The sequence below is a fragment of the Aptenodytes patagonicus genome, chromosome 1, assembly GCF_965638725.1.
Source record: "Aptenodytes patagonicus chromosome 1, bAptPat1.pri.cur, whole genome shotgun sequence".
In the NCBI taxonomy this organism is placed as follows: Eukaryota; Metazoa; Chordata; class Aves; order Sphenisciformes; family Spheniscidae; genus Aptenodytes; species Aptenodytes patagonicus.
In genome coordinates this window covers 151,773,705-151,799,578 of record NC_134949.1, presented here as the reverse complement: position 1 = coordinate 151,799,578, position 25,874 = coordinate 151,773,705, and the positions used below count along the sequence as shown (strand labels likewise).

The following is a 25,874-nucleotide window of genomic DNA, read 5'->3' as shown; positions in this document are numbered from 1 at the left end:
CCACTGCAATCATCTCTGGAATGAGGGAATATCGTAGGACTTCTTTTCTGACAGTAAACACCAATTTATATGAAAACATAAAACTAGCCTGATTATAAGAAGATTTAGCAATAATCTTTTTGTTGGCAGAGTTTTTCTCTCTGATACAGTATTTGCAATAAATCAAATCCTAGCTTAGCACAGACAATCAACAGTGGCTGTACTGACTTTTAAAAGATATTCACGTCAAATGATAATCGATCAGAATAAATATTTTGAATCAGCCATAGTTTCTCTAAAAGAAATTTCAATTTTTATTTTTAACAGCAATTCATCTTGCACTGATATTGTAAACTTCATATAATAGATTCTGATAATTTTGTCGCTAGCCACTCAGGTTAGAAATGTAATAATTAGATAGATGATTACTAATAATACCTCTATTAAAGTGTTTTCCTCTGTTGGTTACAAGTTTGACTGACACTTATGGGAATCATAACTTTTATATTGCCCTGCAAATCCAGCACTTGCCCATCTTGTTACAAAAATGTCTCACAAAGCTCATAGTAAGACAGCTTCTGAAGAGAATGATTTATAACTTGATCAATAGCCTACTGCAGTTAATGGAGCTTTTCCCTGATGCTGGCCTGGGAACAGAGCCTGAAATGCAGAAGCCTGAAACTGGCTATTTAATGTGAGTAACTATTCAGTCACCAGAAACTAGAGAAAGCTCAGCTTATTAATATATACCAGTGGACTAAGGATAACATGCTCTAAAAACACCTTTCTTCTTCTGTTTACGAATAGTACAAAAGATGTTTAGAACAAGAGGAGTGGAGAGTTTATTATTCCTCTCCATATTTTGTAAGCAAGTTCAGCAGAACTGCATATGTAATTGGTTTCATTCTTATGCTTTGCCTTGTGGAGACAAATACTTATTGTCCTTTGTATAGGCCCTTACTGCTGCAAATGGTGAGAGAGATTAGAAATAAAGTATCTTTACTTTGCGGTAAAAGCAAAAGTAAAAAAAATTAGACAGTGGAAGACTCGGAGGCAGGTCTTCACCCGCATTTTTTTCTTAAGGGAAAATTTCAGAGGGAAGTGATTTTTCCCTAAAAAAATATCCAGTTGTCAAGTTGTCCTTTTTAAAGATTTTCATATTGTATGGAAAAAAAACACACAGTCTTTTTCCATTAGGTTTTTCTTCAGCTGAGGTTTTTATCTGGTAGTTCCATGTTTTAGAAGTTTTGTATATGTCTAAGAGGTTCTTGAATTAGTGTCCTCATTCACTCATACATTGGCAATGTTGTATTTGTCGCTCCTCTTTGTACATGGAGTCCTGATCTCCTGCTCCGTTCTGCTGGAGCTACATCACTTTCCATTCCAGGATAATTCACCGGGACAGGAGGACAACAGGGTTGAATCTGTTCTGCAGTAGCCATAACCTGGAGCTTGGGGTTGTTGACCTGAACTCTTCTCTGAGCTTGAAAGAGTGATTGAATATTTAATAGCAATACCAAGAACTAGGTGAACCCATCTCAGAATTTAGCATGAAGGCTAGCCAAGTCACTCATTTGAGAGGTAGAGACTTTGGTCTCACATGTCCTGCTGCTTTAACCAGTAGGCCACAAGGTAAAAAGCAGAAGGCGGCTGTTGCTTCCATGTTTTGCTAGGAAAAAGATTTTAGTTCCTTACTTTAAAAGAACAGAGTTGTGAATTTTTCATAGCAACAGAGGCCTTCCTAGCAGCCACTTCTCCTCATCTGCACTTTTTCCTGCCCAGCTTAGATGACACCGTGGTAAACTGCTGGCTTTTCATGGATTCATTCTGAGATGCCCAGCTCCCCGCCTTGCTGCAGCGAGCCATGGCAAAATTGGGTCTGTGGACATGATTGTGTGGCCAGGGATTGCCAAGCGAGAAGTTGCACTGCCATGTGCATGATACTCAGGCCCTTAGAGATACAACCCATGGTCTACTGGACTATGTTTGTAAAGGCAGTAAGCAGCATGCTGTCTGCGAAGCAGTAGGGAGAGAGGGTAGTATTTCCACAGAAGAGACACTGTGACTACAGTCAGAATGGCTTTACAAGTGTCTTTAATATACAAGATACAAAGCAGAATTGGATTCATAAATTGTATTTACTTCTAAAAAGGTACACAGTGTAGACAGAGTATTTTGACTCAAATTGCAAAACATATCTTGAGATTTTCTGACCTACAATGCAGACTGATGATACAATTTCTGGTAGTAATATCACTGCAATGGGGGTGGAAAGATATATTATATAAGAACTGTGAGCCTCTTTGCATTTATACAGCTGAGAACAACTTTCAAGCCTTGCTATTCCAGCACCTCTGGCTTTTGTTCTTACTTCTGTGTCATTACACCACTGTATTGGTGATTTATGGTTGGCTCAAACAAAAGTTTTATATTAGCGCAAACTGTGAAGGTTTGGCCTTTGCTCAGGGATGCTACAAAGCAATTGTACTTAATTTAAAACTCACAGTATTGCACAGGATATTTTATTCATTGCTGAATCTACAATCTTAATGAGAATTTTAAGATACAGAATGGGACGACGATTCACATGTCGCAGAAAGGTGCTAAGTGTCTTTTTAGGTTTTAATTTGACATACCTTAGAAAAAGTGAAGCACAGATTAGTTGTGTGCTAGCAAGATCTCTCTAAATTTAGCCTTTACTCTTTCACATTGGGGTCACATTTCCAAATTTCTTCCATGCGGTCATAGAGGCTTTTTGCCTCTAGGATCCTTTTCTGCAGCTAATATTCACAACATTCAGGTCTTGTTCATAATAACAACAACTCCATTTCAGTCAACACCTTCTGCTTCCTAGTTACACTGGCAAGAACCAAAATCTCTGCTATGATTAGTTGCCTGATGCTGGATTTATCCACCGCCTACTGAAGCCAATATGTGTCTTACCATTACCTGCCAGAGAGTCTGGCAAGTATGAGCTATGCTGTCAGATAGCTAAGGAAATGGTACAGTACAAGAATAAGTGTTTAGCAAGTTTCCAAACCTTTCATCAAATGCAACCAAAGTAATTATATGGGATAACATGAGAGAGCATTCCTGAAATGTAAGGAAGCCTGCCATGACCAGGGCTACCACAGCATCTCACAGAGAACCACTTGGGTATGGCAGTTTGGCAGTGACAGAAATCTGGGCTGGCATCAGTCATGGTGCATTGTGGTGTTTACAAAATAATTTTGGCAGAAGACACCAAATAGACTTTCACTCATTACATCAGAGAAAGTTAATCACAGTCAACTTGAGACAAACTGAAGGTGTGGACCAGAGTTTCATTGCTTCGTAGAAGTAAAATATATAATCCCAAGAGTACAGGAAGGTGGTATTAGGACAAGGATCTCAAAACACTCAAGTGACTTTTACTAAGTTCTGCAGATGTCCTTGTGCTTCTGAACAGATGAATCCTCTTGAATATATCTCCTTCTCGTATGAGCCTTGCAAGTGAGTCTATTTAGTCTTTTAGGCCTTGTTATATAAAACAGTAGTAGAACTATAATAGTAGACAATATCCTTATATAGGATAATTCTGCATGATAGTGGGGCATTTTATTGTCAGCCTCTCTTTCAAAACCTTTCACTGTTTCTCAGAATTTACCATCTTGTATTTATCCTCAGTGGAGAGGAAAATTAAAATCGTCATTCTGACATGACCCCTAAAGACTGGCATTTGGAAGACTACTACATTTAGCTATGTTGAAGATCTAGGTTGCCCCCCAATGCAAGGGTTTCACAATACCATCTACATTATCTTTCTTTAACAGAAACAATCCACAGCTACTCCTGTTTTAGTTGTCTTAAGTGTCTGCAACTGCAGTAAGTTTCCTTTAGCTTGTACAAATTGTACAAGTCTGACTGTCTTGGACCTGGGGACAGCCCCCCTCCAGCACCCCTTTCCCCCCCTTCCCCGAACAAAACAATGTATGGTGTTGTACCAAAGGAGAACAGCTTATTTTTAGATAAGTATAAAATACAGATTTTCATCTGAGAAGCACAGAACCACCACCCACATTCTAATTCAAGTCAGTATCGAAGTTAATTGCAGACCTCCTACAAGTAGGAACAGCTAGAGTGAAAAAAACATCTGAAGAGTTTTCTGCCTTTCATGTCCACAGCTTCAGGCGTGTCTTTTGCATACTATAAACAGTGTGCCAAATTATTCCTTCAGTACTATTGGTTCAAAACAGAAATTTTCTTAGAATAATGAAGTAGGAGAATCATAGAAGAATTATAAAGTGGCTTGAAGAGAAAAAAGAATATGCATCTTATACATTGTTCACTAGATGCAGGTTGCTATGAAGCACATAAAGAAGTTAAAAGTGTATTGAAATTCCCATACATCTTCCTACTGTAGTTGGACAGTTGTCAAAATAATGCAAATCTTTAGGCAAAGATGAAGCCAAACTTGCAGATCATAGTCTTAATCTGTGTCTTGGTCCACTTTGGTTTGAATTTCTCTCCATCTAGTCAATTTTTTTATAAGGATACCTCCCAGAAAAAAATACTGTTACACATATGTCTATTAATATAAAACATTGATTAAAATGTCTGTTGTAGTAATACCAATTTACACACTCCCATTTCAAATTCTCTATTTTATCCTTGTTCTTCCATTCCTCCACCGAGAGAGAGCATGTCTGTTTCTTTTTCTAAATGCTTCCTTCAAAAGGAAGAAAACTTGGTAAATGTTGCGTGTGTTACACAATAGATAAAGACAGAAGCACATTCAAATGTGAAGAAAACCTTGTTGGAGCTTATTCTTATATGAATAGAGAGATTAATTTCTAAGGACACATCCTGAGCAGCAGGATCAGTAATCCAAATCCTTGAACAGGTTTCCACAGTGCCTGCAAGGATCCCCTCAGCAAACTCTGAACATCAGGTCACCCCTGGCTTACACACCTGGAATTAATTTATTTTTTTTAACTCAAGCTGCCTTCAGGCTGTGTCTGCTCTTGGGACAGGCATCATCAGAAACCTTCAAGGAGCAAACCTGGGCTATCTTTTCTGCTTGAAGTCACCAGGAACATTGAAGCAGGAAAGCTGCATGGTGTGATGTGACCATCCCCTTTGCAATGAAGTGCATCCTTGAAGAGTACTCTCAATACTGGGCTGACGAAAGCTCCTTCCATCACGCTCAGGGAACACTAGCAAGGGTGCAGACCTGACCTTTAGCTTCCTTTAGCAGCAAATAATGTAGCTGGAAGCTGTTTTGGTCTTGACATTCTATACTGCAACTTACAGGTGTAGAAAGTTTGATTTTAGCCGTGTCATCCGAGATAACAAGCCTCTTCAGCTCAGCGGTAGGCTCATAACTCATTTCAGGCCAAGGCCCATTGCAAATGATGCTTAATCCCATCCTCTAACATCATGTGTTTAAAAATCAGATCCATGGTGAGATGTGCAGAGAACAGGATTACAGGATGCTAATAAATACACTATCATGTAGGAATAGAGGATTTCTTAAAACATAATACAAAGTTTTCCCATTGTCACAACCTTAAAATAAAACTGCACCTTAAACAGATTTAATTTCTTTGTGTAAAACCTGACAATTTTATGGCAAAAAAACTTCTTAGGACAGGGGAACCCCAGAGAAGTTTAGAAATTATAGCAAACAATACATATACATTTTTCATTGCTTCTGTTTTCAGTAACTTCTGATTGTCTTTGGTATTGAACTGCTAATATACCCCTTTTTTTCCCTATATTCAAAACCATTTCTAAAATATGAGCACTGCTGGCAATTATTCTACATCCAGTCGCAGTCGTCCTGAGGAAAGAAGAATTTACTCTTGTAGTGTTATCTGAGATTGAACCAATAGTAACATCCTGAAACAGTTTCAATCCTACTAATACCATATTAAGCACTGCATTATAAGGTAACTTGTGATCATTTTTTGTAGTTCCCAAATTCATACATAAATGCCCATTTTCCTCTACTGCTTCCCGAAGTGTTTAACAAATTGACAAGAAAAAAATCAGATCTGAAGCGTTGCAACGTCTGCAAGTAATAATTTCTTGAAGAATATTGTAAACATAGCTTTGCATACTTAAGGACAATCAGTGTTTCTACTGCTGGAAAAAAAAAAAAGAATTTTGAAGACTGCAGTCCACCATTTTCTTGAGGTAATCTCTCTTTGACTGTAAGATTTTTGTACAACCCTACAATTAGTATTTGGAAGTGGTTTTTTTAGTACTGATACTGGCTTAGAGAAAAAGACAGAAAATGAATTTATTGTCTGTTTATTGTAAGCTTCAAGCTAATCCCATAAAGTAGATGTAAGATGCTGTTATCATTTTCAACTTTTCTTCAGAAAACTACTCTGAAAGGCAGTGAAAATGAAGTAACTTTAGCATTATGTATTTCAGAAATGCCTTCATCTCATTTTATCTCATCTGAATTTCTGTAAGTAAAGAAGGCCATAAGTCATACCAGAGTAGAATTGAGTAAGAAAACGAAAAGAATAATGTTGAAGATTTTTTCATTGCATTCATATTTTTGATTCATGTAGTTCATAAATCTTTGAGTACATTAACACCTGGGTTTGTCATTTTTGTTGCTTTCGTTTTGCTTTGTTCTTAAAGTCATTTGCTGTTCTCCCATTTAGGAAAGCTGTCATCCAGCTAAAGCACAGACAATGCAGTTTTGGTTGATAGATCACAAAGAGCTTTTTAATAATTGTATTGTTAAATTATTTATTGAAGCTATTCAACAAATACTAAACAAATAACAAGAAATTCATTTGGCAATACTCAAGGTCAGTTTGAGAACGATATGTTAATCAAAAAGGAGATGAAGTCTTCTTTAGCCCATCACGTTTCTTAACTACAATCTTAAAATTTTAATCATGGGATGAGGTTCAACAAAAGTACAGTTTATGGCTCCTGGTATTGGATCAAAACCACCACAGACACACTGTAAATAGTAGCAATCACTTATAATCTCACTATGCTGGTTTAGATGTGGTCAAAAATGTTGGGTTGCCTCTGCTTTGACCAGTTTTATACCAATTCCACTCCAATGTGTCAAAGCCAGCTTGCCTTTCCACACCTAGCCTTCAGGCCTCTTTGCTTGTTTCTTTTTTTTTCCTTCCCACTTCTTTGTCCCAAAGACCATTTTCTCTTGGTACTACTGTCCTTCCATTAATGCAGGTTTAGGGCTTTGCTTTTACTTTCATTTGAACACATGCTGGAATAAGACCTTTATTCTTCTTTGACCATTTGCCACAGACCTCTTGCCTTGTTGTTGGCTATTGTTTTTTTTTTAGCTCAGACCTTGCCATTCTTTCCCTACCCAGAGGCGTGACACCATCACCTAACGAGGGTCATGCCACATAAGAGCCATGCACATTCTCCTGTTTCTATCTGCCACTTTCCAAACTGGACATGGACACAGGCAATGGGTTTAGAAGGGCTCTGCAGTGTTCAGTATCCCTCACTGGCAACACATCAGTATGGCTTATTGCAACTTTTCTACACAAATAATCCAACATGGGGATCCAGGGAGCTGGAGCAATGCAGGACCAGGGCTCTGAGGAAAGTCTCAAAGAAAGCTCATTAATGAACTATTAATGAAATATTCCCAACATTAGTGTTTGGAATGAGGAGTCATATGAGGATGAGAAAATAGTTCTGGAATGCAACAGAAATACATCGACAAAGTATCTAGGATTCCCTTTTGTAAAAACCTAATTCTACTATTCTAAGGAGGAAGAGGGATTCATGGATCATTAGCAGATCTTTGTGAGAGCAGGGACAATTGCAGTGATTGAGTAAGTTCCCAGGAATCAGGTCCCTGCAAAGGTCAACTCATTTCAGTATTTCAGGAACAACAGGATCAACAGACCACCCTCTCCTTTATGTCCCTCATCCACATGGTAATGCCAACCAAGAACCTCGGGAATAACAGATGTCACCTTTTGAATCACATAGGTGGCTGTTGTCTTACCAGGTACAGTCTGTTTGCACTCTGCAGTCAGCAGAGTGATGGTAGTCAAGCATTGCCAGCTTCAAACTCAGCGATGCAGATCACTTTCCATACTTGGTAGTATATTCCCCTTGGCCATCTGCTACATCAAGTAAGGGTTAAGGTCAGCATGGATCTTCATGAATGTTGCCTTCTCTTGCCTGAATTTCCTCCTGCTTTCATGGTTGTTCTTCCCACATATTGTAGGATAGCAGTTCACTTCCTTTCCCTTTGGACTGACTCTCATCTCCACTGGATTCCCTGCCCTGTGCAACATCCATGGTGCATTGGACCATCGTGCACTCGCTCTCTTGTGCCATATACGAGCCATACAGAAACTTGAAACATTTTTGTCACCACTTCAACTGCAAGCATTGATAATGCTGTCTGGTTGCATGACACGTACATGCAGTGCAGGAAATAGAGGGTGTTACTCCTGCAGGGGCAGCTTCACCTGGTAGCGGCATGGCATACAGCAGTCTATGAGACTGTTTCTGTTTTGAAGTCACAACCTCAAGGCTGTCTCTCTTCCGCTTTTCTCCCTCCGCCTTGGGTTGATTCCACAGTGCACAAAGCTGTTATTGTAATGATTTAGCAAACCACAGCACACGGAATGTCTTAGATGCATTTTTGATTCGTAGTGAATTTTTATCTTAAGAAAAACAGCCCAGTGGCTTTTGCACTAGAGGTAATGCAAAATTACAGGATTGTGTTAACTTTGAAAGGATTTATGGGCATGGACAAGGAGATTCCCTCTACCTTAGAGAGAGTTTCTGCTGTAGAAGGAAAAGATAGACAAAAGTAGAACAAAGTAAATTTTGCACAAGGTCATGAAACGTCTATCAAAGTGAGAAGCAAAGGTGAAATGAGTTGCCCATAAATGCAAGTAGTCAACAAAGCCAGAAATTGACTCTAGCTTTAGTGATCCTTATTTGTGTACCAAGTTTCTTCTGAAAGCAATCAGAAGACATCCTAGTGAGGAGTTAAGTTTCAGTTTGGTATTATGCATCATGAAAGGCTTTCCCTCTTCCAATGTAGAAATTCTTTTTTTCTTATTTACCTTCCCTTTCCCCAGTCCTCTTCTGCTGGGGGACTGTGATCATGGGGTTACTGCTATTCTGAATCAGAACTGACTCAAACTACTCACAGTTTGACAACAGATAAAAATAGCAATATTTCAACCTGATTTGCTTTCCTTGGGGTACTTTTTTTTTTCCCTTTGGCCTGCCTTGTTCCCCACCACCTCATGTTACGAGACATCCAGTTATCAACACTGGATATTTAAATGACTTTTTATCAAAAAGAGAAAAGCAAACCTATTTTTAAAGGGTCGCATTAAAAAGTGAACTTTTTCTTCCCTCTTCTTTTTTTTTTTTATGTTTGTCTGCTGACACCTGCAGCTTTTCATGCTGTAAAGTCAATTTGGCAAACTGGTTAAGAGGTAGACTGTCTTGTATGTTCACACTATTTCTAGGGACCTTTGTGGAATGTGATCTATGGATAGATATATGTTACAGGAAGACCACTAAAAACAGGCAAACAAGAAGAAACAGAGGAAATTGGGAACATGTTCTCTCTTCACTTGAATCTAGTGTGGTAACTTACCTCAGTTTAAGGGGAAGGTAAAGATAACAGCCAATCAGTATGTAATATTTAAAATTATTTTACCAAAATTTGCATGACTTCATAAAAAGGTAAGAGAATATTCTAACTGTATATGATTAAATGTAGTAATTTCCCACTAAAGATGTATTTATGCCAATTTTTTACTGCAAAAACTGAACATGAAATGATCTACATAATTGGAGACTGAAGGAAGAAACAAGGAGAGGAAAGATTTACTTGTTCAGCTGCAATATATAAAATTTGAGATTTGCATCTAGTTCCAGTTAAATATGCTTAAAGAAAAGAAAAAAAAAAAAAAAACAAACACAGGAAAACATCTTTATAACAGAGTCTGTGGAATTAAACATGTACTGTTTTTATTGATGATAAAACACCGTTTTCTCTGTCTGCAATTTCATGTAAATGCAGCCTCAAACACTAGTATTATAGGATCTCTGATGATTTCCAGCTTTGATTTTCCAATTCAGAGTTTTTACTAAGTTGGCAACCTTAGCATTAATAATGAAAAGTGGCAGTTTTATTAATCAAACATGTTCAGCCACCCAAACATCATTAAAACTTGATATAATCTTATAGTGCAAATGCTTAAGCACCTGGAAATATTTTCATGAAATATTGACTTAATGGTAAGTGAAGCGTCGAGAAGATATCTAGCCCTCTGCTCCCTTTTTTTTTAAATATGTAATCCAACAACATAAATCATAAACAGATCTGCCCTGACATTTGTAAGATTATAGTGCAGTCTCCTGCCTGTCCACTTAAGTAGCTAAATTCTAAGCAGTTTTGGTCAGTTAAATATCCTGTTTAATGCTTTGTTTTATGCTTCCAAAAGATTTCACTCCATAAGTAAAACAAGAAAGAGTTAAAATAATACAAAATTGTGGAAATAGATTTATATTTAAATAAATCATTTTGAGGAAGAGGGCTAGTTAAGTTTAAAATGTCCTCACTCCACCTGTGTGTGGTCACCTTGTGAGTTAAGGCATGAAGGAAGAGCTTGTACCTTAGAGTTAATAAATCCAGCATGACAGCTTTCCAGGGAAAACACCTTGCCTCATTCTGTGTTTGAAGAATTTGTGGGCCCAGTCCAGGCTCCCTCTGGTCAGGAGATCACACCGAAGGAGAAGCATAAAAATGCCCTGTAGATCCAGGAGGAAAGAAATCCTCTTTTCCAGGTCATATTTTTCTCCAAACTTAATTAACCTAAAAGCATGCCTCATTTGGTGATTTTGCCTCACTACTGTTCACAGTTCATTAATAAATTCATTAAACAATCTTAAAAGTTTCCAAGAGAAGACAGAGCTGGGAAGTGAGGAGAAACTGGAAGCTTGGATCAGGGTCTGGGACTGGTTGGACAAGAGCACTAATACCCAGGGAGAGGTGAAGTGGAAAAGACGGGACTAGAAGCCTGTGAGAGGAGGAAAATGAAAAAGCAGAGAAGGAGCTTGAGGAAGGCTGGACAAGAAAACTTCTGTGGTAGGAAACGGAGCCATGCAGAGTAGGAAAGACCAGGGCACAGGGGAGAAGGGAGATGGCAGGGATGAGGAGGCTGGGACTGGGATGAGAAGCTGGTGAACTCCTGCTGGAGCTGCTTGCATAAAACAGCTAGAAAGTTGGAGCTGTGAATGAGAAAAGGCTTTGGACAGAGGCAGAATATATTAAGTTTGGAGGAAAGACTACATTGCTGTTCAGAGCCTGGAAGGGAGTCCAAGACCCTCAGATCTCACCGGTTCTCCACTGTCAACAAAATGCTTATGATCCCATGGCAAAATGTCTGTGTTTTGTCCTTTTCTGGAATTGGATGCTAAATGATGATAGCCGGTATCAGTCACTGAGCTCAGGTATCCATAAGGCTGCAGGATGGCCTGCAAATAAAGTAAGGAAAGAAAATGTTCAGGGGAACCTTTTTTTCAATCGGGAAGTGGATAGATTCAATAGAGGCCATTGAATCTAGCAAAACTTTGGATGAAAATCAAGAAATGAGGCTGCTTATTTTATCACAAACAAACAAACAGACAACCTCCTAAATGCAAGAACTACAAAGGTTTGACCATTTTGGCTTTTGTCATTCATTGCTATCTGGAAGGAACTGCCAAAAATGTAATATTCCCTGTTGGCAGGTCTTCAGGCTTTGTGAGACTTGATAGGTTCCTGCAGGGAAAATCAAGGAAATCTGCATTAACGATGCACTGGTCTGTACTGAAAGACCCTTGCAGAACACAGGGAACAAAAAGGAAGGTTTCAGCTCTTAACATTGTGGTCGGCTGTTTTTGACATGAACCTGTTTAAAGAATTACCCTATACAATCACTGCGAGAGAACCTGAAGAGCCCCATTTAGCAGGACAGGCTAACATAAGAGAATGGCACTTTTCTTCAAGAAAAGTCTTACAAGGGAGAAGATGTACAGCCAACAACTGAAAAGAGAACATGCCAGATTTAGAGCTTTAGATTTAGCTTTAGACTTAGATTTAGAGCTGTTCTTGTTTATATCCATCCAAGTCTTTTATTGTATTAGAAATATGGTAGGTAGATTAGAAGCTCCAGATCCTGGACTGCCTGTCTGTAGTAAGAAATAATACTGACTGTCTTGGTCTCCACCTCATCTTTTTTCTTTTTAAATCTGAATTATTATGGGATTGTAGAGAAATCCATTCAAGGATGGAGTAGATGTAAGAATATCAGTTATTGCTGAAGTTCATTACTGCAAGATTGAGAGGGTGGGATGGTAAGGAACAATACATATACCAAGTTTAACCAAATCATAATTTTACAATCTTGAGCTGCTAACTTCATATATTGCCTTAGTCCTAAGGGTTATCTTTTATGTTTATGTGTTTTCACATCTACGGAACTGATCAGAAATGCTTTTATAATACTGTCTACTACATTATATCATGCAGACATTGATTAAAACCACTTAAAATTAATAATTCATGGATAGTATCATAAAAGATATCACGAGAATAGGAGGATATTTCTGAGTGCTCATGGGAACTAATTATGTTTGCCATTACTGATGGAGACATGTATGTTATCTTGCAAGAGTATAGGTCATTCTGGATGGTATTTAGGCGACAGCATTATTCATTGGTCCCATTGGTTGCATCAAAAAGCTATGTTTAATGATTATTTTAAAGAACAGATTGCATTTTCTGACATTAAAATTCAATGTTATTGTGGTTTAACCTCAGCCGGCAACCAAGCACCACCCAGCCGTTTGCTCACTCTCCCCCAGTGGGATGGGGGAGAGAATCGGAAGGGTAAAACTGAGAAAACTCGTGGGCTGAGATAAAGACAGTTTAATAGGTAAAGCAAAAGCTGCGCATGCAAGCAAAGCAAAGCAAGGAATTCATTCACTGCTTCCCATCGGCAGGCAGGTGTTCAGCCATCTCCAGGACAGCAGGGCTCCATCACGCGTAACGGTGACTTGGGAAGACAAACGCCATCACTCCGAATGTCCCCCCCCCCTTCCTCCTTCTTCCCCCAGCTTTATATGCTGAGCATGACGTCACATGGTGTGGGATATCCCTTTGGTCAGTTGGGGTCAGCTGTCCCGGCTGTGTCCCCCTCCTAGCCCCCCATGCACCTGCAGCCTTCTCAGTCGGTAGAGCATGGGAAGCTGAAAAGTCCTTGACTAGTGTAAACACTGCTTAGCAACAACTAAAACATCGGTGTGTTATCAACATTGTTCTCCTCCTAAATCCAAAACACAGCACTGTACCAGCTACTAGGAAGGAAATTAACTCTATCCCTGCCAAAACCAGGACAAACGTATAGAAAACTCTTGAAGTGATAATTTCCAAAGCAATTCTTAGACTAAAGAGGAGTATGCTAGAGAAAAAAAAAAGTGTGTGATAGGTTGAGATGGAGCTCAATTGCATATATCTCTTTGCTTAAAGTAGGAAAAGAATCATAATAAGGAAATAATGAAACAGAAATGAAGACTGCCTGAGGACAGGCAGCTCCAGCTGAAATAAACTAGGTAGAAGAAGGTTGATTCAAGGAGAAAACCATGAAGGAAGTGTTTAGGGGTTTCATATTTGAATTGATTTGAAGATATTCTCAGAATAAGAAGGAATCTGGTTTGAGTTATCTTTTCAGTATTGTGGTTATTTAAATGTGCTGTTTCCAAAATAGCCAAAGCAATTAGTTTATGTCAATCATTAATTACAGTACTTGCCAAAAATAACAGTTTAAATCAAACCAGCTTAGAAATTGTACTAAGAAATCTTTAACCAGTGGAACAACTTTCTTCTTTTTTTTAGGGTAATCTTGCTGAAAGTTCTGAAAGTAAAAGCTCCAAGGCTGTAGTATTGTTTGCTAAAATTCAGTTCTGAATACATTTTCACAGATGGCGCATGCATCCCTAAAAACTCTGGGAAATGCTGATCAAATGCAGCTACACATAAAAAAATAAAAACTCAAGGCACTGCTCATAGGTGATCTGTCATTTTCAATTTGGTATGTATCAGTATTGTTGTCCTTGTCCTAAAAATAGACTTAAATATTAATGGAAAAGCAACCTACTTGCATCACAAGTGATTCTTCAGGCTCTTCCAAGCACTTTATTTTTAACAGTCTCTCCTATTCATTTACTGCCAGTTTAAGGAGGTTACACCTGCCATTAGCATCTCATTAACATTTTATTTACGTACAAAGAACCAAAGTTTGCCATAACTCATTGGCAGTGCCATAGAAACCTAATTCCAGGGGCTAAACCATGTAGGGGCTTAGCACAATAGCCTTCTACCCGAGCAGGGCACAAGTCCTGGTACAAATTGCAGATAATGCCCAGCAGAGGTCTAGATGTAGAATAAAATTACTGGTAGTCAAGGCTCAAATTATGTAGTCAAAGAAAGAACACACTGAGGGAAAACTAATCTTAATATCCAAATAATCAAGCTGTTTGCCTAAAGTATTAATTTTCACGTGGAGCATCTTGTCATAATCAGGCTCATCAATAAATGAACAGGAATTGATCAGTGGTAACTCAGTTCTAGAAGGCACTTCTCATTCTGTAAGGTATGATCTGCACACAGGAATAGGATCTCACGGTAGAGAGCAGTAACAGCAAGAAGAAAAAAAAAGGAGAAAAAGGAATAGGCACAATGTTTGGTCCTTTCCCAGGTTTGTTTTTGAAAGCACTTCTTATTGGAACAAAGGTACACAGCAAACTTTACTCCATGTTGACAGAGACTCCTCAAGCACCTATTTACACAGTGCCAACCTCTACCCTGGTCTAATCTAATGCCCTTCTTAAATATTGTATATTTTGCAAATCATTGAACTGTCAAAAGCTAGCTTTCAGTAAGCAGGTGCTGTCAGCACAGATCCAGCCACAGCATTTGGTTACTGCACCCTTCACGAAGTGAAACTTAAGACTAGTCCTCTTCCTTGAGCTGACTCTTCCCCCCAGGTTGATGCCTACTAAGCATCGTGAATATTAATTCTCTTGCTGAGGCCTATGACCAACCTGTGTAAATAAGGTACTTCATTCTCCAGTCTGTCTGGTGGTTTCTAAAATCAGTAATGTTATTGGGGATAAATATGAAAAACTTGTTTATGCTTCTTTCCCAAAGTAGACTGTTGCTCAGGTAGCTCTTAGACAAAGTAAGTCTCAAATGTGATGGCTGTTCTCTATGTGGTCAGGTTGCAAAGGTGTATATGCTATTTAATAGGACCCTATTTATGAATTTCCTGAGCTTCCTTCTCACAGGGCTGAATCATATCTCCCGAGCTGGTTATTTCTAACCTGTTACCATTTTGTGCATCTGGTATTTTCTCCCCATGTTGCATTCAGATTCATCTGTGGAAGCAAAGCACAGGGCAAAGAGACTGCTGGCTGTGAAAAAAAAATAAAAATCAGAGCCTTAAGCCTCTGAATTAAGGCTTAAGCCTCTGAATTAAGAATGTAATTGAAATTTTTTTGGTATAATGAGGTACCTCATTATACACTTCATTTTTGTGGTCTTAAGCCCTTCAGAAATGGAAACATTTCTATGCTCTCTTCTTCAGAGGACTTAATCTGAGTGAAATGTAGAGAACATAGGTCCCATACTCTTTTCATTAGATGACCAGTACTGACAGATTCTGTTTGCATATGTAAAACTAATGTACTTATGAGAAAACTCTCAAAAGTCCCTGTTGGTCAATCTGTGCTTGCAGTCATGAGGGACCTTGCATGCTGCAGATGCCCAGTAGCAATAGTCCCAAGTGATCCCACTAAGACTAGCAATCCATCAGTATTAGCAAGGGATTCATATAGCTACAACATGGCCTGGTGCCAGAGCATGCTGTGCTTAGAGCCTCCCTCACGTTCATCCACTTAGCTTGTAAATATGTGGCATAAGTGACTTAGAAACCTGTACCTCATTGATTTCCAATACAGTGAAGTGCTTTTGAAAGTGCTACCACTAATATTTAGGCTGCAGTCAGCAGAGGACGTCCACTGGGCTAGAGTTCACACCTAGTTGTTTAATGAAAGCAGGGCATGGTTACAAGTCCCCGGCCTGCGAGGCCCAGCAACGATGGCTGTTCATGCCAAAAACAAGCAGTGCAGCCAGAGGTATGCAGGAATGATGGACTGCCAGCCTCCAGCCTTTCCGTAGTTATTCTGTTCCACTGGTGTAGCTCTTCAGATTTTTAAGTGAGCCCCTTCACATGAATGAAACAGACTTGGCCCTTTCAATCAAACATGCATGAAAACTTAGTATTTCACAAACATTTGAGAAAAAATAACCTTAAATCGCACACTCTGCTCTTCGCTTCTATGTGCAGACTGGAGATTCAGCCACCAGAGCAACACAGTCATTAAATAGTTAAAAACTAATAGATTCTCCCATATTTAGCCATTCCCAAATTGTTCTTTTATAAATAGTTGGTTAAAGTTGCTGAATTTTCAAAGACACCGTAGTGTTACAGTCAGAATTCATCTCATGTTCCCTTTTAATTTGCACATATCTGACATACAGGTCTCTTCACACAGACCCATGTGAATAGGCAATTAATGGTGATTCATGGGTTGAAGTACAGAAGGACACTCCACTCCCCCCAAAACTCATACATTTTTAGGTAATTGCATGGGTATTTGTAGTTGAGGAAAACTGGAACCTATAAAGTAATAATCAAAGATATTAACATGTGTTCTTCAAAAAGTTAGCATAGTTGAAAAATAAATCCATAGTTTGGTCTGGCTTCATTACATAGAACTGGTTTTTTGTTTGCCAAAAACTGATTAACTTCTGGCATCAGTGGATGTCGATATCTTCCTGCACTATAGTTGCTCCATTCTACAATTAACTATGAATTGTGAATGAAATATCACCTTCGTGTCACTGAACCACTTATCTTGCTCATCCCTTTCTTCAGAATTTTACAGGAGTCCTTTCTTCTCTCCGCAGTTCTTTGTGGTCACTCTTCCTTTTCTGGATCATGCAGGGAAGATGTAGAAAGATGTGCAGGTTCTTGCCCAGGACTGAAGAGAATGGTTAAAAGGTGTTACTGAAAGGTACTCAGGGAAAACAGCTGTATTTCTTCATTTGCAACAGGGATAGCACTGGTAGTTTTTCTGACTGTGTAATTTAATAGGACCCCCTTAAAAAATCAGTGCATGTTATTCTCCTGTAATTTAAATATTTCACACTGCAGGATATCAGATAAAGAGAATTCATCGATAAGCAAAAGCAATACCTTAGAGACAGCAAGGAGAGCAATATCAAGAGACTTGGGCTAAATCTCTGATTTTATGTCTTTAACAATTTTAAGGTAACACTATTGGCAGGTTAAAGCCAAGTTTATTGCCAGTTGAACTAAAAGAAGATAATACTTCTGATAACAACAAGTGAAAGTTTGAGCATGGAGCTCAGAAACAAAAAATATTACCCATAATAGAGATGAACAGATGAGAAATATTTGGATTTGGATGAGATTTAGGCTGGCTTTTTCATTCATCACAAAGGAACTGGGAAGTACCGAACAGACCGACTAGATAATCCAGGAGGGCAGTATACTAAAGAAAAAAGGCTAGCAGGAACAGGAAAAAAGGGAGCATTTATTTAGCACAAAATTAATTTATTAACAGCACATTGCAACAAAGGCACTAGGGGATGTGAAGGAAAAAACATTACATGAATACCAGAGATACAAGCTAAGGAAATTAATAAAGGCAATAGTCATGGCCTGTTTATGAATATATATTTGAAAAGGTAATATCAATGAAATTTGAAGAGTCAAAATAGTCATTGTTGGGAATGTAAGAAAGACTGACAATAATCCAGTTAGAAAGGCTTGAGTAGGCAAAGAAAGAGCTAAAATAACACTCAATCAGAAGTGGCATTACCTTTTTCCAGCTGTCAAATGTCTTGGAAGTAAATAAGTGTGAATGCATAAGGATCAATATTTTTCTTTATTCTACCAGATAAAACAGCAAACAGAATGCAAACTTGCATCTGTTACAGACTACCAGATACCTCTATAGAAAAATAAAACACATCTACCTATAATGTGAAGTGAGAAATAGCTGTGCCAGATGGCTTTAATCCGAAAGACTATGCTAGAAAACTCCTTCTGCAAATGCTAGTATTCCTTGGAATTTCTCAACCTTACCCTTTACAATTTCTTAACTGAAAAAGCATTGTCTCCAGCACGCAGGAATTTGGTGTGAGATAGAAAGTTAGTGTAAAAGATAAACTAACTCTTTACAGGTTTTTTGAATGCAAGTAATCACTTACTGGTTTTATGTGTGGAAAATAGAGAACACAATTTAAGAAGGATGTTAAAGGTCCTTGAATGTGTCCAGAGGAGGGCAACAAAGCTGGTAAAAGGGCTGGAAGGTATGTCCTGTGAGGAGCAGCTAAGGACTTTGGGCTTGTCTACTTTGGAGAAACGGAGGCTGAGGGGCGACCTCATTGCTCTCTACAGCTTCCTGAGGAGGGGAAGTGGAGAGGGAGGTGCTGATCTCTTCCCCCTGGTGTCCAGTGACAGGACGCGTGGGAATGGTTCAAAGCTGTGCCAGGGGAGGTTCAAACTGGACATGAGGAGGCATTTCTTTACAAAGAGGTGGTCAAACACTAGAACAGGCTTCCTAGAGAGGCGGTCGATGCCCTGAGCCTGTCAGTGTTTAAGAAGCATTGGGACAATGCCCTTAATAACATGCTTTAACTTTTGGTCAGCCCTGAAGTGGTCAGGCAGTTGGACTAGATGATCGTTGGAGGTCCCTTCCAACTGAAATTATTCTGGTCTAGTCTAGTCTAGTCTAATGTTACCAGCCACTTACCCAGCACAACCTTTTCATTAATTCCTTCTTAACTTAACATACCCTTTGATAACTTGATAACAATAGTTTAAAGAGCTGACCAAGGATCACTGCTGACCATTTGTAACAAGTCCTCAAGGAAGGCTTGAGGGGAAATAAAGCACTTTTTTTTCTTTTTTTTTTCTCCTCCCTGTTTCAAAAAACTGTAAATAAAATGACCGAAGTAATTACAGGCTTTTCATCCTGGCATTGGTCTTGAGCAAAGTTACGGAATAGCTGATCCTGGAATAGTTTAATACAAATGTAGAGGATAATATAATTAACACCAATAAACATTCATTCATAGAAACTAACTCCTGTCAAACTAGCTCAATATCATCTTCTGAACTTACACATTTCTGGTGATATAATGTACATTTGTAAGACATCTCACTTGATGGAGTATGACATTTTGATTAAGAAGCTACAGTGGTAAGCAAATCATTGTGGCACACATCAAATTATTAAATTTTGACCACCTGGTAAGATCCACAACATAGCTAGAAAAACCATTATTCATCAGAACCTTCTTTTGAAATGCTATGTCTTCTGGCTTGATGCTATTTAATACTTTTTGTTAATGATGGAGAAGCAATCATAACATTAAGACTCATTAAGTTTATAGGTGACACAAAGGCTGAGGGAGTGGTCAATAGTAGATACAAGTCAGGGTAGAAAGCCGTTCAGATAGCTCTGTAGCCTGGATTCAAGTGCCAATAGGCATTTCTGTACTTCAGGACATGTATTCAGGATTGAAGCATGTATTTAGGATTGAAGCCTATGGATTTTGCTTTTCCAGAACTGGAGACCTGCCATTCTGGGTGCTGCAGGTCTAAAGGCTCTGGGATATTTCTTGTCAATTAATAGTTATTTTAAAATATACTCCTTGTTTGAAGGTATGGCCAAAATACCAAGCACAGATCTTGGATATGTATTGAGAAAGATTATTCCCTAGAAGAAGGGCATTTATATTATCTCTATATGTTATGCTTATGCAGCTGCTACTAAAATAAACCTAATTCTGATGGGCTGCACTTCAAGAGTTATTTTGAAAAGTTGTGGAGTGCATGAAAGAGCCAGAAGATTTATTAGAGACTGGAAATAATTCCTTGTGTTAGGAGACCATAAGTGTTTATCTTGAAGGATAAAGGGTAGTTGATTGATTACCATCTCTAAATACCTGCATGAGAAAAAGAAAACTGGTTAAAAAAGGTTCTTCAGTCTAGCAAAGATGTATTAAGACTCAAGGTCTGACTTGATGCTAGATGACCGCGCACTAAGAAAAACCCACTTGTTTTTCACAGTGAGAATAATTAAGCATTGAAAGAACTTCAAGGGTTACAGTGCAACTCTATTGCTGGAAATTTTTCAATGGAGATAGTATGCCTTTCTAAAAGATGTTCTACTTCGTCCATAACTTTTGGGTTTGCAGTAGTGATTACTTCAGAAAGATCTCATACCATGCAGAAAGTGCGACCAGATAATCACCATGGTCTCTTCCAGAATGCAACATGATCAATGGGGATGGGCTTCCAACAGTGAGATACTATTAAAGCTTTCAAAAGACTATAAGTGAAATTGGGCCACAAGAGCGTGTGTTAGGGACAGTTGATGTGGACTAGATGTCAGTATGGATAGGAAGAAAAAGGTTACCCCATTCCACAGTCATATAAGAGATGTCACAGTACAGTCACAATGGTGACGACAAACTCATGAACATTTTAATTGAACAAAAAGAATATCAGGTCAAGCAAAATGTTGCATTTTTATTATTTTTTTTTAAATGTGTAAAATTAAATTCTGAGGAAGAAAAAGAGAGGATTCTATTTGAAAATGTTGAAATGCGATTTTTTGATAGCTAATTGAAAACTATTTCAACTGGTTTTGGAATTACAAGCTCACCAAATCCAGTCCTGTGGGACTTCATAACAAACTTCAGTACAAAGGGGCCTCCTCCCACAAACAACAGCTCTTGTGAGTAAGAAATTCAGTCCTAGAAATAAATGAGAAGTGATCAGCATTGACAGATGACATAAACCTGGGGGTTCCCAGGCATGATTTGGTGCTTATTAAAAGCAAAATGAATGCAAGAGTCATTATTGTTGTGTGTTCTCAGACCTCCTACAGTATTTGGTGCTCTGTGGAGCATCAGGAATGTTCTGCTCGAAAAGCATTGCACAGCTCCCCGTCAATAAACCCTCTCAAAAAAAGATTCCTACATAAATGACACTTATTTTCCCTCCGATCCTGCATCTACTTTCACTGACATAGGCAGCTATGGTAATTTATTATTGGTTTTACTTCATCTGCTATTGTTCACTTTTATTCTTCAAGCACAAAAGAAAACCTATATATGGTAAATAGCAACACTTCTTAGGAATAGTGAGTAATGGATCATGCATACTATACCATATTTGTATATTGATTTTCTCTCAGATTGATGCATGAATGCAAATGGAGATTATGTGGGTAACTTTTCTACTGTTAAGGCAGAAATCGAACTGGACTGGCAATCATGGACTGAAGTCTTGCTTATACATTTTTATTCCCATTATGTGGCTTGATGAAACTGCATTTTTTGGAGGATTTTCCAATTTTACTTGTACCTTACAACAGCCAAATTAAAAATCCATGATTTTCACTAGTACCCCATTTGAAAAAACATACAAAATGATATTTCATGTTGTAAAATGAAAATGTCATTATGCCTAAGGCATAAAGATAATAGGCCTGAACAGCCTGAGAGCAATTCTGATGCTCGTAATACTGTAGAGAAGAATAAGATGCTATAACTTCACACAGGTTTTGTTGGAGGAGACTGGGAAGAAAGAATAGGTGTATGTGGCAGGACAGCTTGTATAAGTATATAAACACGTAAGTATACAAATAAGCAAAACTTTCTACATCGTGGCACCAAACACTATAATAATTTTTTTTTTGCAAAGCTTGTATTTTTAGAATAAATTTTGGAGGTCAATTGTGTTCATGGATGTTGACCCATCTCCTGAGTACATTCAAAGCACTCCAGACACTTAACAGAAGATATGGCCTACAGCTATAGACAGTGAAATGATTACAGCTGAATCAAAAGTAACTGTTTTTGAAAGTGCCGGTACGGCATATAATGAATTGATTAGGGCACAAGAAATATTGACTAGTAGGTTTCAAATGACTATGGGACACAATGAATTTAAATGTTGAAAAAATGGGTCTTTTATGCATTTAATTTCAGTTCTTCATGAAAAGTTCCAGTATACAACCTATGTACGCCAATAATTCTGAAAAAAAAAATCAATACAAAGAAATTAGATCTTTGAACAAATTCATTGGTTTTCTAGATTTAATACTAAATGCCAAAATCAGAGGATGAAATAACTTTATGTGCTGGAAACAGTCATTAACTTTTAAAAGCAGGCAACAGTTCATTTAACAAAGCTGTCATTTTACAAAAATCTTTTGAAAATGCTGCTTGCATCAAAGAAAATGAAAGTTCACTATCTAAGGAAGAACAAACAGAAGAAATGCAAATTTTTTGATGGTGATTAAAAAAATTGATAGTTTCAAGTAAAAATATGTTCCTCGATATTATATTCTCCTTTTTATTACATAAGAAGAAAAACCCTAACTTAATGTCTTTCAGTTCTGGTAAGTTAGGACAAAGTCTTGGTCTTACTTGACTTTAAAAAATCTGTGGCTTCAGACAGCCTTGGACCTAGTCTTTGCTTTTCACACTCTAATCTGTCAATATTTGATTTTTATTATGCATGCTTATGAACATGTATATACTTATAATTGAACATGATTTCTACAAGCACAAACAATGCTGTTGGCATTGGGTTTCTTTTTTTCACTGTGTACTGGTATAGTAATTTGTCTATGATCATAGAATCATAGAATCATAGAATCATTGAGGTTGGAAAAGACCTCTAAGATCATCGAGTCCAACCATTGACCCAACACCACCACCCACTAAACCATGTCCCTAAGCGCCTCATCTACGCGTCTCTTAAATACCTCCAGGGATGGTGACTCAATCACTTCCCTGGGCAGCCTCTTCCAATGTTTCACCACTCTTTCAGTAAAGACATTTTTCCTCACGTCCAATCTAAACCTCCCCCAGCGCAACTTGAGGCCATTTCCTCTCGTCCTATCGCTTGTTACTTGGGAGAAGAGACCGACACCCACCTCGCTACAACCTCCTTTCAGGGAGTTGTAGAGAGCAATGAGGTCTCCCCTGAGCCTCCTCTTCTCCAGGCTAAACAACCCCAGTTCCCTCAGCCGCTCCTCATAAGACTTGTTCTCCAGACCCCTCACCAGCCTCGTTGCCCTTCTCTGGACACGCTCCAGCACCTCGACGTCCTTCTTGTAGTGAGGGGCCCAAAACTGAACACAGTATTCGAGGTGCGGCCTCACCAGTGCCGAGTACAGGGGCACGATCACTTCCCTACTCCTGCTGGCCACACTGTTTCTGATACAGGCCAGGATGCCATTGGCCTTCTTGGCCGCCTGGGCACACTGCCGGCTCATGTTCAGCCAGCTGTCAATCAGCACCCCCAGGTCCTTTTCCGACAGGCAGCTTTCCAGCCACTCTTCCCCAAGCCTGTAGCGCTGCATGGGGTTGTTGTGGCCGAAGTGCAGGACCCGGCACTTGGCCTTGTTGAACCTCATACAATTGGTCTAGGCCCATCGATCCAGCCTGTCCAGGTCCCTCTGCAGAGCCTTCCTACCCTCGAGCAGATCAACACTCCCGCCCAACTTGGTGTCGTCTGCAAACTTACTGAGGGTGCACTCGATCCCCTCATCCAGATCATTGATCAGGATATTGAACAAGACCGGCCCCAAAACTGAGCCCTGTGGAACACCGCTCGTGACCGGCCGCCAACTGGATGTAACTCCATTCACCACAACTCTCTGGGCCCGGCCATCCAGCCAGTTTTTGACCCAGCGCAGAGTACACCTGTCTAAGCCGTGAGCCGCCAGCTTCTCTAGGAGAATGCTGTGGGAGACGGTGTCAAAGGCCTTACTGAAGTCCAGGTAAACCACATCCACAGCCTTTCCCTCATCCACTAGGCGGGTCACCTGGTCATAGAAGGAGATCAGGTTGGTCAAGCAGGACCTGCCTCTCATGAATCCGTGCTGGCTGGGCCTGATCCCCTGGTTGTCCCGCTCATGCCTTGTGAGCGCCCTCAAGATGAACTGCTCCATCATCTTCCCCAGCACCGAGGTCAGGCTGACAGGCCTGTAGTTCCCCAGATCCTCCTTCCGGCCCTTCTTGTAGATGGGCGTCACATTGGCAAGCCTCCAGTCGTTTGGGACCTCCCCCGTCAACCAGGACTGCTGATAAATGATGGAGAGTGGCTTGGCGAGCTCCTCCGCCAGCTCCCTCAGCACCCTCGGGTGGATCCCATCCGGCCCCATAGACTTGTGAGCGTCCAGGTGGCGTAGCAGGTCGTTGACTGCTTCCTCTTGGATTATGGGGGGTTCATCCTGCTCGCCGTCCCTGTCTTCCAGCTCGGGGGGCCGAGTACCCTGAGGATAACTGGTCTGCCTGTTAAAGACTGAGGCAAAGAAGGCATTGAGTACCTCAGCCTTTTCCTCATCCTCGGTGACAATGTTCCCCCCCCCGCATCCAATAAAGGATGGAGATTCTCCTTGGCTCTCTTCTTGTCATTAATATATTTGTAAAAACTTTTTTTGTTGTCTTTAACGACAGCGGCCAGATTGCGTTCTAGCTGGGTTTTTGCCTTTCTCATTTCCTCTCTGCACGACCTAACGAGATCCCTGTACTCTTCTTGAGTCGCCTGCCCCTTCTTCCACAAGTGGTAAACTCTCCTTTTTTTCCTGAGTCCCAGCAAGAGCTCCCTATTCAGCCAGGCCGGTCGTCTTCCCCGCCCGTTCTTCTTATAGCATATTGGGACAGCCTGCTCCTGCGCCTTTAAGACTTCCTTCTTGAAGAACATCCAGCCTTCCTGGACCCCTTTGCCCTTCAGGACTGTCTCCCAAGGGACTCTCTCAACCAGCGTCCTGAACAGGCCAAAGTCCCCCCTCCGGAAGTCCATGGTTGTGGTTTTGCTGGCCCCCCTCCTTACTTCACCAAGAATCGAGAATTCTACCATTTCATGGTCGCTAAGCCCAAGACGGCCTCCAACCGCCACATCTCCCACCAGTCCTTCTCTGTTAGTAAACAGCAGGTCGAGCGAGGCACCTCCCCTCGTAGGCTCACTTACCAGCTGTGTTAGGAAGTTGTCCTCCACACACTCCAGGAACCTCCTAGACTGCTTCCTCTCTGCCGTGTTGTATTTCCAGCAGACATCCGGGAAGTTGAAGTCCCCCACGAGAACAAGGGCTAGCGATTGAGAGACTTCTGCCAGCCGCTTGTAGAACGCTACATCTGCCCCTTCATCCTGGTTGGGTGGTCTATAACAGACTCCCAGCAGGATATCTGCCTCGTTGGCCTTCCCCCTCATCCTTACCCAGAAACACTCAACCGTATCATCATCACAATCGTTGAGCTCTAGACAATCGAAACACTCCCTAACATACAGGGCCACCCCACCGCCTCTCCTTCCTCGCCTGTCCCTTCTGAAGAGTCTATAGCCATCCATTGCAGCACTCCAGTCATGAGAGTCACCCCACCATGTTTCTGTGATGGCGACTAAGTCGTATCTCTCCCGCTGCACAATGGCTTCCAGCTCCTCCTGTTTGCCGCCCATGCAAATATAATAATGTCTTAGATTATCTTCTTCAAATAATAATAATAATTCTTCAAATAATAAATAAATAATGGGAAACTTAAGCAATGAGTTGGCACTCATGGTGTGCATGCATTTCTGGAAAATTTTCTTTTCAAGTGTAAGTGCTGAAAGCCAAATCTGGGCTACACTGTGCTTGTACACGCGCGCGCGCACCCACCACCCCCCCACCCCCCACCCCCAATAATGCCAAAGGAAATTATGAAT

General features: G+C 39.9%; 1 protein-coding gene across 3 annotated transcripts in view; it reads left to right on the top strand.

Moving 5' to 3' along the window:
* Positions 1-25,874, top strand: part of GABRG3 (gamma-aminobutyric acid type A receptor subunit gamma3) — a 331,782-nt gene that overhangs the window by 282,117 nt on the left and 23,791 nt on the right. The gene's annotated exons all lie outside the window — the stretch shown is intronic.